At 46.5% G+C, this 14,300-nt stretch overlaps 1 protein-coding gene across 2 annotated transcripts in view; it reads right to left on the bottom strand.

Moving 5' to 3' along the window:
• Window positions 1–14,300, bottom strand: part of PTPRA (protein tyrosine phosphatase receptor type A) — a 114,331-nt gene that overhangs the window by 81,112 nt on the left and 18,919 nt on the right. For both annotated transcript variants that reach the window (XM_082281390.1, XM_082281389.1), the window contains exon 2: window positions 6,042–6,176. The gene's annotated coding sequence lies outside the window, so the exon portion shown is untranslated. The remainder of the gene's footprint in view (window positions 1–6,041; window positions 6,177–14,300) is intronic.

Below are 14,300 nucleotides of genomic sequence, written 5' to 3'. Positions count from 1 at the left end.
GCTTTGGTAATACCATGACCTCAGCTGAGGAGTTGGCATCATCCTAAAAATCAAACACGGATTACCTAAGAAGTAAATTTACACTGCAGAAATTTGCATCAACTTTGGGAAGTCTCATGGTCTCTCCACTCAACCTCCCCACTGCTACTCAGTTTTCACAGAATTTGCAAGATTTGAAGATCTGGAAGATTCTCAAACATGGCTGGAATTGCTCAGAGGTTCTGAAGGTTATTTGGGATGGAGGGGCTGATAAATGCAGACTGTCCTGTTACTGCTCTCCTGTCTTTAGGAAGTGAGTTTTAAGAACACAATACGTTACTCATCATTGTAAGAAAACTGACAACTGTCATGGCTGCAGTTGTACCTGTACTTATCAAATATCAGCATTTCAGCTGATTTTTGCACGGAGAACTCTTTGTCCCTATTGAAAATAGTATTCCCTAAAGAAGACTACATTAGCACTGATGATTACATCAGAGTAAGACCAACCAAGGCCAGGGAATGCTTCACTGTATTAAAAGTCGTAGCAAAAAGGTGTCAGGAATGGCAAGAGACTCCCAGATACTCCAGTTGGCAGCAGGATTCCTCAATGCATGTGTAGCATTATGGCTTTAGAGGCTTTGGAGGCATTGCACAGATTAATCACACAAAGTAATGATCTCACAGTGAAGGGCTGAGCTGGAATTAGAGAGGTTTATGCTCAGGTCCCAGCTCTTGAAGTTCTCACCCCTGGGGAAGTCGTATCAACTCCTGCATCTCGCCTCCCCTTCCCACAAAACCTCCTTTGAATTACTGATTGCAGAACCTGAGTGAAGATGCCAGAGGGAAAGACCATTCCAAAGGCTTTTTAAAAATTATTATTTTTTCCTTAATACCTGCTGTGAGGCACTGTCTTGTTTAATTCATGATTCTCTGAAGAAAGATTTGCCATCTTAAGGGAATAAAACCAAGTCTGCATTATCTTTTTAAAAACATCACGTGTTTCTACTACTCCTGAAGTCTAGGCCTCAACAAACACTCACATGGACCTACCAAAAAATGTGCAGTGCAATTTCAGGTAATAATGAGTTTGATGGGATGTGGTTACAACGTGTTTGGAGACCCAAAGTTTGGGTCAGGCAAAATTATGAAGTTAGCAGAGCATTTTTTGACCTAAATTCCCACAGGAACAGAAGGGCACAGCAAGAAATACTGTCCCACAAAACTTTGTGCATTTTGTCACTCCCACTGCTGAATACCTCAAGACTTTGGTTCTTCTGGAGTCAAAAGTTAGGTTCTTCCTTTAATTTCCCAAGCTCACATCACAGAAAATAAGACATTTAACTGTCGTGATGAATTTCTATGCCTGTTACTCCACACCAGCTCACCTGCAACCCCTTGAACATCCAACCTCTGGCAAAAGAGATATCCAAGATTTCTTGGAATGTGGCTTCTTCCCATCGCCCAAGACACAAAATGCAGGCCAGGGTTTGATGAGGATGGGAAGAAAAGGGAAAGCATGTGGGTGGAAAAAAACCAATGAAGTTCAGTCATGAACAGAATTTTTTTTTTTTTGGGGTTGGGGCTTTTTTTGTTTTGTTTTGTTTTTTAATTGACACTCAAAACTTCTATGAAGAATTTGCCGTGAGACAATAACTGTGTCTTGGTGGTGACATCTGTGCCATGCACAGCCCAACAGCCAGAGGTGACAGTCACACCTCCAGACATCTCCAACCACAGCAACCAAACCTTCCTGCCCACACTCCACCTGAAATTGCACTGGGAGGCCTCAGAAATCCCACAGGATTCCAACCAATCTCCAGCTGCCTTCAAAGCATAATTAACTGCAATTGCCTTTTTGATTTTATCTCCATTTTCTCAGGTTCTGGGCAATTTGGGAAAGCTCTCTGTGTACCTACAGGTAAGAATGCACACCAGTGCATGCATCTACTTGTCTGCAGCTACCAACTTCCCAGTGGATCTGCTTTTCTCAGGGCCTCCTCAGAGAATGAAACTTAGGGAAGAAGCCCATCCTTTGGGAAATTCTCCTTCTTATCCTGTAGAGTTACCGATAAAAAGATTTCTGTTCCTGCTGGTGATATGAGCTCAAATCAAGGGAGTGTTCAAGCTCAGCTTGGCTCCACTAGGCTCAAGCTCCTTGCTTCCCACAAGGTTTTCTGACAAATTGCTCTCACAGGGATTTTAAAAAAAGATGCTGACCTGGCCCTTGCAGTAAGAAAGAGACTTTCCTTCCTTCTCTGCATAAATTTTATGGTTTCCCAAAAAAACCAGAAAGAAGGGTTTCAGAGAAAGCAATGGGGAACCTGTACAGGCTACAGCTTTGTCCATTTTCAAAGAATCATAGAATCAGGGAATGGTTTCAGGGAATCCCCAGGCTGGATGGGGCTTGGAGAAACCTGGTCTAGTAGAGGATGTCCCTGTGTTGGAAGTAGATGGTCTCTAAGGTTCCTTCCAACCCAAGCCATTCCATGATTCTATGAGAATTCTTGCCCCTGCAGGGAAGGTTCAGCACTAGTTTCATTCAAAAACACAGACTGGGTGTAGTCAACGGGTTGGAGAAATCCATCCAAAAAATTAGAGAGCTGTTTCAATCTGAAAAACTTTCCTAGTCAGTGGAAAATTCAGCTTTGCTAGAAAGTCAGCTGGAAGTTTCTGAGCCAGTCCAGGCAGGGGTTTGCCTGTACACCCCAAGGAGAAAGGCCAAGAACGAGGCATCCGAACACAGCCCTGCCAAAACCTCCCTGGTTTTACCATCCAGAGCTCACATCCAGACCTCCTGTCCTGCTGTTCGCACTGCACACGGAAGGGTTTCCGAGAAATGTTTGTTGGCAGCAATCCCAAAAAACCCAGCTTCCGAACCGCTGCGGGAGCAGAAGTGGCTTCTCTGCGGATTTTGAAAGCTGAATTTCCAAAGAAATTCCAGCATTTTTGAACAAGGCCCTTGATTTTCCTCAGCAAAACTATTTCGGTGAGCCTAAGGAAGGGCTGGTGGTCGAAGGACCTGAGGAAGATGATCCTGCCCACATTCCTATATTGTTATTCGAAGTTTTGCACGGCGTCGGGGATGCTTCCCCCCTACCCTTCCCGTAAACCTGCTGGGATCATAAAAACAGTTATGGTGGAAAAAACTGTGTGAACCCAGGTTTTAGAAGGAATTTCTTGACTATGAGAGTGGTGAGGCCCTGGCACAGGCTGCCCAGAGAAGCTGTGACTGCCCTTGGATCCCTGGAAGTGTCCAAGGCCAGGCTGGATGGGGTTTGGAGCAACCTGGGATGGTGGAAGGTGTCCCTGTGAATGGCAGGGGAGTTGGAATGAAATGGTCTTGAAGGTCCCTTCCAACCCAAATATTCTATGATTCTATGTCCCTGCTCATGGCAGGGGGGCTGGAATGAGATGACCTTTAAAGGTCCCTTCCAACCCAAGTATTCTACAATTCCCACTCATACCCTCTGGGACAGATGGCAGGTGTTTGGTAGTGGGTCTGTTCCCACCTCCCACCCTCCTTCCCCTCCTCCAGTAATGCATTTTAAGCCAATTTTGATATGAGACCACTGTGACCTCTACTCAGAGGTGCCACCAGACCTGGGAGCACTACGATGTCTGTGATCCCGAGGTTTTCAGTTGCACAAGCAAAACCTTTTGGGATATAATCAACATTTCAGAGCTAAATTCTGAAGCATTCTCACCTGTGCTCTGCAAACAGAGGCTCCCTGGTCTGCCAGCACTACTACTACTACGTCTGAGCTGGAATAAATGTGTGACATTGCAGAAATAGCTGACAAAAAGAGGACAGTAACTTGTGACAAGTGAATGTGACCCATGCAAACAAAGCCCAGAAATCTAGTGATACATCTGAGTGGGCAGATTTGTATAGGCTTCATGCATCACTTTTCCCCCACATAATCTGAATCTGAATGCTCTGGCCCTGTGACACAAATCAGGAAGTGACAGATAATGAAACACAAGCAGAAAAGGGTGCACAAGCCCTTCCAGCTCCCATCAGCTATTTCATAACCCCTGTTTTAGACAGAGAAAAAACACCCAGCCCAAAATGTCTTTCCAGTAGCCTACAGGAGTCAAGAGGTTCCTGGTACAATGGACACCTCCGACACTCCAGATCCTACCTAGAATCCCACACTATCTGAGGCAGCTGAACAAACCCCATGACCTCAGTGTGGACCTTGCTGTCTTATTCCCAAAGGTCTCTGCTGAAGAAGCTGCTGTTTTAATCCAAATTTTAATCTGATTTTGCAGCAAAAGGAAGGTGTTGAGGGACTATTTCACTTCAGCCACCAGAGTCACATCCACATGGGGCTTTGTCATGCAAGACAAACCACTCACACACAAGCAATTTTGTGGGGACCATTTCACCTGGCCAGTCACAGCACCGGCCACGGTGATCAGCCCACAGCCACTCCTCTTCATGTGGCTCCACACACATCCTGCCAATCCCAGCAGCTTCAGGATTCCAGCTGGCCACTGAATTCTAACCCCAAACAGCTCAGAAGCCCTGAAAGGCACATCCAAGCTCCTGCTTCTCTAAAAAATCCTTTTCTTATACCAGCAAAAACTGAAAAACAAATGGAGTTTAGGCTATTAACGTTTACACTGAGCATCATACATGATTTTTTTCTGAGGCTTCAGTCTCATTGAACTTACTTCTTAATGGGATCAGATATGGAAAAGAAGGCACCAAAGAGAAAGTCTTTCTCCTAAGACAGTTGGCCCTTCTCAGTAAATTAAAACCAGAGGCTATCCTGATCTGGAAGGGACCCACAAGGATCATCCCCATCCAACTCCTGGTCCTGCAAAGGACAACCCTAATAACTGGGATTCATTCAGCTGTTGACCTCAATAGGAGTTTTCCCCAAATCAAAAAGTGAGCAAAAAACAAAAGGCTTAAAAATGCACGTAGCAAAACACAACATAAAATTCAGTGAAGCACAGAGAGGAACACACACAAACAGATCTGAAACTCACTGCTAAATATCACACAGATTCCAAGGGAAGGATTTAGTCAACCCTAAAAGTTAGGGCTGGCTTCAGTTTGGCACCGAGGTATCAAATCAGATTTTCAATGAGTTCAAAGAATTTTTATATGAAACCATAAATTGGCCATGTTTGTGAAGCAGGCAGTGTCGGCAGGACGCTGTGTGGAAGCTTTAAGGAAATATCAAACCACAAATACAAACTACTTCTCCAGACAGGGTGAACCTGTGAAAGCCACAGTAACAAGAAATGCTTTAGGAAAAGACCTTGTTTATACAAATCCCCAGGTTCCACACGCACATCTCCCTTTGCTACTCCAGCAGCACCATCCCAGCACTGAATCCACCTGGGTTGGAACGAGTCCTTTGAAACACCCCACAAGAAATCTTACAGTAGGGTTTTTATTTTTAATTTTTAAAAGCATTCCTCACTCTTTTCCACAGGTCAGACCACGGGAAGAACTTCGACCAGAAAAAATTCCCACAAACTCCCCGGTGGATGTTGAGTTTTAATTCACCAATGTCCTGAGTAATGCTCCTTCTTACTCTATGGCCTTCCTTTCCTCAAAAAGACTCTGGGCTTTTTCTTTCTCCCTCCTCAATAAATCACTCATGCAAGAATTCTGTGCCTATCTGCACCAAGGTAAGCGTATATTTCAGTCTAATACAAATTCAGTACATTTTAGTCTAAGACTGGTTTGTGTAGACAAGAGAAAGAAACTGAAGAAAAGCCCTCTCCAAAAGAGCACAAAAATTGATGCCCAAACTCTATACACCTCACAACACAAGAAGTTTCAAAAATGAAAGATTCTTTCAAGTAAATGAAGAGAAAACACTGGATTGATCCAAGTTTGCACCAATACAAAGCCAACACCCCCCAGTGTGAGAAGACCGCGTTCATTAGCATTGAACAAGGGAATGAGAGAGCGCAGGTTTCTCCGTGTAGGATCGAGGGATGCGAATCCATGAGGAAGCTGTACACCCTGGAACCTCTGAAGGCTACACCAGCACCACCTCCACACCCCAAACACCCCATCCATGCCTCTGCTGTACCTTGAAAGGGACGTTCATTCACCTCTTCGCCTCCCCAACGTGATGGCCAAAGCTTCTTCCGAATAATACCAAAACAGGAGGATGAGGAGCACACAATCAATCCTTGTTAAGGCTGATGATTATTCTCGATGCACCCTGGAAGAGAGGAACATGCAGTGAGTGGCTTGTGCCAAGATGAGTGAGTCCTTTCACACGGATCAGCCACATTAAACAAACAGCCTTTTTCTGCTTGGGTTTTGTTGTGGATGACTGGGATTGTCCAACTAAACTGAGACTGTCCCAGCCACTTACGGAGTCCCCATGTAGAATAAGTTTATCCAAGTATTCCAAGCTCCCATGGAGAAACACCAGCCTGCAGAAGACATGGAGATGGTTAAGAGGAAGACTGAAGACCACAGCTCAAGTTTCGCGGAATAACCCAAGTTTGCATACCCTGTTAATACACCAGGAGCTAAAGGATAATTAATGTAAAAAATTAAGATATTTTAAAATAATTAAATAATAAATCAATCAAATAATTAAATAAATAATTAAAAAATTAATCCTAAATTGTTCTGTTCCCCAGACAGGACAACAAGGATCATACATCACTTGGCCTGAAGCTGGAAAGATCTCCTTTTAAGCAAGATTTTACATCCAAATCTAGACTGCTGCCTTAAAAACACCCTTATTTTTGGAGAGGAAAGTGAAAGTTTGTGGGCATGAGCTGCATACTCATCAGGTCAGCCAGCACCAGTGGGAAAAGAGGACAAATCTCTGGACAGCACAAACCCTTCTGGAGGCCTGGAACAGGGGAAGGTGCCTTCAAAGGTTCCTCTGCTCATGAAAACAGCCCCAAGGTGGAATTAGGAATGGATCAGTTAAAGCACCTACAGGAGTGAGAGTGAATCCTCTGGAGCTGTGGGTATGTTGGCAAGGAGGAGAGGAAAACAATATTCCATCAGGCTGGGGGAGAGACAAGTGAATTATTCCCTTGGCAACCAGTTTCACGGGACCTGGTTCTCTCCTCAGTTATTCAGCTGTATATATTTGGCTCCTCAGTTACTTTCTGTAGGACTCCTCCAGTTTTAGATCTCATTTTCAACTCAAATTGGCCACATCTTCCACGTGCTGCACAAAGCACAAACAGGCAATGCGCATTTTTCTAAGGTAAGGTGAGTCTAAAACAGCTGAAATCACCTGAGCCATGGGAACATCTGGCAAAATGAAATGTCCTTCTCAATGGAGCAAGGGAAAAGCTGATGCTCTTTGTTCTACTGCTTTATTAGGGCATTAAAGCCTCACACAGAGTGAGCTCCCAAACCATCCACCCACAGCAAAGGCAGCAGCAGAACCAGTGCCTGAGAGGTCCAAGAGCAGCTCCCAGGAACCTCTTAAACATCTGGGTGTAAGTGATGGAGACTTCCAGGCTAGAGAGCACCACTGTAAAAACCAACATCCCCACATCCAACATCCCTGGATGTGTCCAAGGCCAGGTTGGATGGGGATTGGAGCAACCTGATCTAGTGGAAGGTGTCCCTGCCACCTGTCTTGGAACTAAACGGTCTTGAAGGTCCTTCCAACCCAAACCATTCTGTGTTTCATAGAAGGAGATACATTCTGCAGGCAGAGGGAAGGAGCAGCAGAGCATCTTCTCCCTCATGGTGCAGCAGTGCTCCCTGGACACCCACTCCACCGCTTTGCATTCCCCAACAAATAACCCAGCCTGCCCATGGCAATGTGGATCCCCAATCCGGCTCTGCAGCAAAACAGGCTCCCTCTAATTATCCCTCAGCCTGACGACATCCGAATGGTGGAACAGGAACATGTCAGAGACACAAAATGAGAGAGTGTGAAAACAAGCCTGTCTCCTTTCTCCCTTCACACCGCAGGTCCCAAGCGCACGAGGACTCGCTCCTGCCTGAGTCATTCCCAGCAGTGCTTCACAACCACAGAGCATTCCCACGCAGGAGGCTTTTCTTGCAAAATTATTTAAAAATGAGAGGACAGCGAGAGCGACTCTGGGACTCGAAGGAGCAACAGTGTGATGAGAAGGATCAGTCGTGTCTATGGAGCCTTATTAGAAGTAATTTATATGCAAGTAAAACAAATATCCCCCCCCCCTTTTCCATGAAAACTCTGAATTCCATACTGATTTACACGCTTTCCAATCTCATTGACTTCAGAGGGATTGCCTGCGGTAGGAATCACCAGGCTGCAGCCTCCCAGCAATAGAGTAATCCCTCCATATTCCCCCTTTCAAAAGCCCCATCATCTGACCAGGTGCTGCAGCTCAGACCCCATGAGCCGAGTTCCAGCCCTGCGGCAACGCTTCTCCTCTCCCTGCAAAAGCTTGGGAAGGTGGAGAAAGGGAAATAAAAGTCTGATGATGGAAATGCCTCTTGGAGTGTGGCTGAGCTGGGGGAGAGAGGCCCGAACCCTCCTTCCACCTAATTAAATCCAGATCCAAAAGCTGTTCTGATCTGAGGGCATTATGTATTTTTGTTAGGAAGGGCAGGGATAAATGAACTCCTAACTCTGGCCTAATCTTTTTTTCATTGTTGTTCAAATTCTCCCACTTCCTAAGATTTCAGCGTTTCCTTGTGATAAAGAGGAGCTCTGGCCTGCCAGCTCATCTGCCCATTTTCTCTCCACGGCATCTGGGCAGATGCTCCCCCCAACCAAGCTCTTAAAAAATCACAGGACCTGCTTCTCCATTTACAAACATTGGTGCAAAAGGCAACTGCTGACCCCACTCTTTGGTCACAGCTGTTATTTACAGCACCACCAGCACACTGGAGAGATGATAATAAATGTTTAATGGTCCAATAAACACCAAGGGCTTTATCTCCAGCCCATTTCCAAGCCTGATCAAATATAATAATCCTTTGTATGTCTGTCTGTCACTTCCCTGGCTTCCTGTGGGATGGGAAGAGATGGACAGGGCTGCTCTATATTCAGAATATAGGGAAAAAGGGGTTAGTTATAGGGACATAAATGTTTTCCCTGCTTCCATATCAATTCTTTGCTCCCAGAAGGTTAGGACTACACATCAACCTGTTGGACCTCAACTTCTACATAATATAGAAATGCAGGCAGCATCTACCTCTAGGATTCAACGCAGCAGTTATAAATAACAGGAATATTACACAGAGGAAGTGGGGAATATGCGGAGGAAATTGAGAGAAGAATCATTCACTTACAGACTGGGCAGATAAACCACTTCCTCAGATCTGAAATGGAAGATCTATTCCTCCTCCAATTATAGCTGTGGGTCCATTACTCAATATTCCCTCCCCATGCAAGTCTTACTTATCTCATAGAGCCTCATCTCTCCCAGATGACACTGTAAATGAGTCATTTGACACATTAAAGTGAAGCAGTTAGGGTTTTATTATGCTATTACACATCGCCGTGACAAGCTTCCCTAAAGACCTGATGCTAAATCACAGCCCAATTCTGGTTTGGGACACTGATCCTAAATCACAGTCCAGTTCTGGTTTGGGAAATTCACACAACCAAGAGAAAAAGCCACGAGGACTCTGCAGGTCAGACCTCCCCATTTAGGGCTGCACGTATTCAATACACAGGCTCCAGGAGCCAGACCTTTTCCATAGCTCTCCAGACCATGTTCAAGGTTTGGGCTGGTTTTTTTCAGCCTCCAAAGGAGCCCCAAAATCAAGTCCTGGCACTGGTGAGGTCTTTCATACAGCCAAAGCCACCTGACTCCACCAACACCAGCACTTCCTGGCTCAGATGACAGGAGAGACCTGCTTCCCAGTTTGATCTGGTCAGACTGGAGGGTCTTCTAAGGCTGATGTGTGCAGAAGATGAGAGATTAGGGCAGGATTATGTAAACTAAGGCTTGAGGCCAAAATAAAGGAGCCTGGAGGCAGGGCTGTCATCAGGGCGTAGCTCAGCTGTGCCTCCACGAACCAGCCCCTTCCCTCCCTCCTTCTCTCCCTCCCTCCACGGGCCATTTTCACTCAGCGTGGCCAGGAGACTCTTGCAGAGGGCGTTTGAAACTCCCAGAGCTGCCAAAAATGTCCAATTAAAGCCCAGTGAGAGCTCATAATAAATCCACCCCAGTGAACCGCAGCCCTGCTCGGCTGCCTTTCTGGGTGAACCCAAAAATCGTGAAAGCAAAGACCTCCTGGCAATTACACCCAAAAGGTTTCCTGTCTCTGCACAAATCTTTGTTTGCTTTGGGTTTTAGTGGTAGATGGGAGCACAGACTACAACTTGTGGGAGATAGATTATTGCTGCTAAAGCAAAGAGCCTTTTTCCTTCCCCCCCTGAACAGATAAAGCACTAAAAATGCTGCTCTGAAACAGCTTGGTCCTGCATTCACAGATGGCAGCAGAAATTAGCATTATTTATCAGTGGCTTTAGTCACTTTTTAAAAGAAAAGCAGATAAAGGAAGACATGCACCTGAATTAAGGCTCCTTACCCTTTCTTTTGCAACTAATACTTCAAAATGCAGCAGGGAAAGAACGTTTTGCAGAGCTTTAGGAAATCACACTTGAAAAAAAAATACATTTACCCAAGAAGGAGAATGAAAACAAGCAGAACAATAAGAGTCACGGAAGTTTGCTCTGAGGAGACAGCTGGGAAGGTGAAAGGAGGAAGCAAGCAAAGAAAACACACAGCATAAAGATAGAAATTAATCCAAAACAGCAGGAGAAGAATTATTAAGCCATTTTACATTCTTCCAGCAGAGGAGATGTGATCACACAGTGCTGTTCGATGCCAAATGTAGCTGCATTTGTGCATAAGTCACACCCCTGCAGAGGGCTCAGCCCAGCCCTGCATCTCCTGAGGACCTTGATCTCCCTGTCTCAGAACAGTGGTGGAGGTTTGAAAGGACCTCTGGAGATCATCTGGTCCAACTCCCTGCTCAGCAGGGTCACACAGAGCCAGCTGCCCATGACTGTATCCTGATAAACACTCAATATCCCCAAAGATGGAGACTCCACAACATCCCTGGACAACCTGTGCCAGGGCCTGGTCACCCCCACAGCCAAAACGTGTTCCCTGATGTTCAGAAGGACCCTCCTGTGGTCAGTGGGTGCCCATGGCCCCTTGTCCTGTCCCTGGGCACCACTGGCTAGAGCCTGGCTCCATCCTCTCTGCACCCTCCCTGCAGGTGTCGATGGACAGGGATGAGGCCCCAGAGCCTTCTCTTCTCCAGGCTGAGCAGTCCCAGCTCTCCCAGCCTTTCCTCAGAGCAGAGATGCTCCAGTCCCCTCACTGGGCTCTCCCCAGTCTGTCCATGTCCCTCCTGTCCTGGGGAGGCAGAACTGGACCCGCTGCTCCAGGTGTGGCCTCAGCAGTGCTGAGCAGAGGGGCAGGATCCCCTCCCTGGACCTGCTGGAAGTGTTTTGTCTCACACAGCCCAGGCCACCACTGTCCTTTCTGGGCACATTGCTGCCTCAGGGTGAACTTGGTGTCCAGCAGGACCCTCAGGTCCTTTCCTGTCCAGCTCCTTTCCAGGTGGGTGACCCCAGCACAAACTGGTGCCTGGGGCTGTGTGAGGAACTGCAGGGAAATAGCAAACACAGGAAAGAAAAACACTTGTAGGCCACTACAAAATCTGCTGTCAGGGAAGCTCATCACCAAAGAGCTTAGTTCAGATGAAGGACAAATAAAAAAAGGCACAGAGAGCATCATATGATAAATAGGCATCATTTTCTCCAGCAGTGAAGCCTGTCCTCACTGCAAGAACTTGCCATTTCCTCCCAGCACAAATGGATTACTCATGGACAGAGAAGTCGGGAACAAAATTAACTCTTGGAGCCCAGCGTGTCCCAGGAGATGAGCTCAATCCCAGACTGCTCCTTCCTCCACAGCACTCAGACCAGAAGCCTGGTGGCCTCTTTGATTGCTTCCATCACCACAATAATTACTTTAATTTTTAGCTTCTTGATTTTGGCAGAGACTCTCTTAAAAGCCGAAGGAAGAACAATTAAATGTGAGAATTAAGTGAAATAAGGTGCCAACAGGGTTTGGTGTCTGCCCCTCTTCCCTTAAGTGGGGTGGAAGATTAAGTGCTCAGCACATGGGCTCCTGAGAAAGCCTCCAAAGGGAGGCACCCTCAGAAGAGATCCAAAAAGCCTTTTTCTTAATAGAAACCACCTAGAACTTGCCAAAACCCCCCTAAATCCTGCAGGACTGGCAGGATGGAGCCTTGGCTTCAGCTCCCACTTGGGCTTAGCAGTACAAATCCACTTCCCACACACCAGGGAAAGCAACCCAAAGTCTATTCTGTCCTTCCTGTGGTGCTGAGCAGCCAAAATTCAAGTCACTCCTCCAGAAAGTACAGAGTGAGCTGATTTATGGACTTACCAAGGAGGGAAGTTCTGATCAGGGTCCTCTTTACCAGGATTTTCATGTGTTTTACGTTAGGTATTCATTGGACCTGAGGAATCCACAAGCACTCCCACTGCACACGATGCTGAGAAGAGGGACCAGGACACAATTCCTTCCCTGTTATGTTATCACCTGCTCAGGTTTGAGGGATTCAGCACCTCTGTTCCACACAGCCAGACAGTGCTGCAGATTTCTCACCAGGGATCAAAGCAATGGGAACCCAACACCTACACCAGCAGCAGCTCAAGGAGCTCCCAGTGTTGGCTGCCCAAGGAGCCCAGAATCCTGGGATCACAGTTCTCACCCTAACCCTTTTTTTAAGAATACAGTCATCAAAAATTGTCTCTTGCTTGAAGGCTAACAGCTGTGTGACAGTCACATTCCAAGTTTTCTACTCATTCATGAATTCAAAAGTCAGGCTGAGCAGATGCACCATTAAGTCCAGTTTCCTTATTTTTGAGAACACGTGTAATTATCCCCAACTTCAGAGACACAAACCACTCCTGGAGAAGTGACTTGTCAAACAGCAAGATGACAGACGCAGCAACAAGAGCCCACTCACCCTGCCACTGGTCTCATGTCTCACAAAATAATTGCCTTCCCACCCAGAACTAAAGGTTACAACTACAGAGAGAATGAGTCAAGCCGGAAAGACATATTTAAAAAATGGGAAAAAATGGAACAAAAAAGGTTTTATGAAAACACACCGGCATGTGTAAGCCAGGAGAGAGACCATTTCTGCATTGCACCTTGTTTGCTCATGCTTTGTCTCAGCTGCCAACCACAAATTAAATACCTCAGTTAAAACTTTGCTCATCTGGTACCTTTAATACTTACTTAGTCACTAGAAACCGAACATCTGTTTTGCTTTGAGGCTTTCAGCAGTGACTCAATGTTATCGGCAGTGTTGGACTGCTGAAGATGAGTATTCCTGAGGCTTTTCCCCCCCCCACCCCACTCCTAGCAACAGGGCTTCTTGCTTTGGGGAGAAATCAGCTGACAAAGTTGTGTTATAAAATCATTACAGTAGAGGAGGAAGCGCAGGATGCAGAGAAATTTCATCCTCAGCTGGAAACAACCCAGCTGAGATCTCCACCAGCGTCTACCTGTGTCCCACAGCTCCCTGGGATCGATACACCTTTGGCTCCCGGGCTCTGGAGAAGCAGCAACCTCCTGCTGTGTTTACAGCCAGCTCGATAAACAAAATGCAGTTAAAACGCCTCCAGCAACCTCTCAGCGTGTGCATCTCACCCCCCCCCCCCCCAGGCTGTGAGCAATCCCAAAGCTTTATCTGGGATTTAACCTCCGCTGGCTCCGGGCATGGCAGAGAGCTCAGCATCGCATCTTCATCAGCAGGGAAGTTCCCGAGGTGGAGGCGTAGCTCCGGGAAGAGGATGCAGCAGCAGGAAATATCCCAGCACCGAGGGACCCAATTAACTCGCTGATAGAAGACACCAGCATCCTATTAGCAGGGTAGACACTGTGCCTGCACAAAGGCATGCCACGCCTGGGAAAAGGACTTCAAGGATAACATACGCTGTGTGTGTGTGCCAGGGAAGAGCCTGGACACGGTCATCATCTTGTCCTGCTGTAAGGGAAGGGATCTGGGCAGTATCCAAGCCAGCCCATCACTAAAAGTCATTTCCCTGCTGTGTTCGCAGGAATGATCCTGCTGCTTCTTCAGTGAGTGGGGAATTTTCCCTGGAAGGGCATTAGACAAAGCAAATCCATAGATTTTCCCTTCACCTCACCAAATGGTGGCTATAAAACAGACCCAGGTGTTGGAAAGGCCAAAACTCAGGTTGGCTTTATGGTGTTTCAGAGAATCACAAAATATCCTGAGCTCAAAGGGACCCACTCAGGGAACATCGAGTCCAACTCCTGTTTCACCATCTCCAGCACCAGAGATA

Source organism: Coloeus monedula (assembly GCF_965178545.1).
Source record: "Coloeus monedula genome assembly, chromosome: 5".
Classification (NCBI taxonomy): domain Eukaryota; kingdom Metazoa; phylum Chordata; class Aves; order Passeriformes; family Corvidae; genus Coloeus; species Coloeus monedula.
This window is presented reverse-complemented; position numbering and strand designations above follow the sequence as displayed.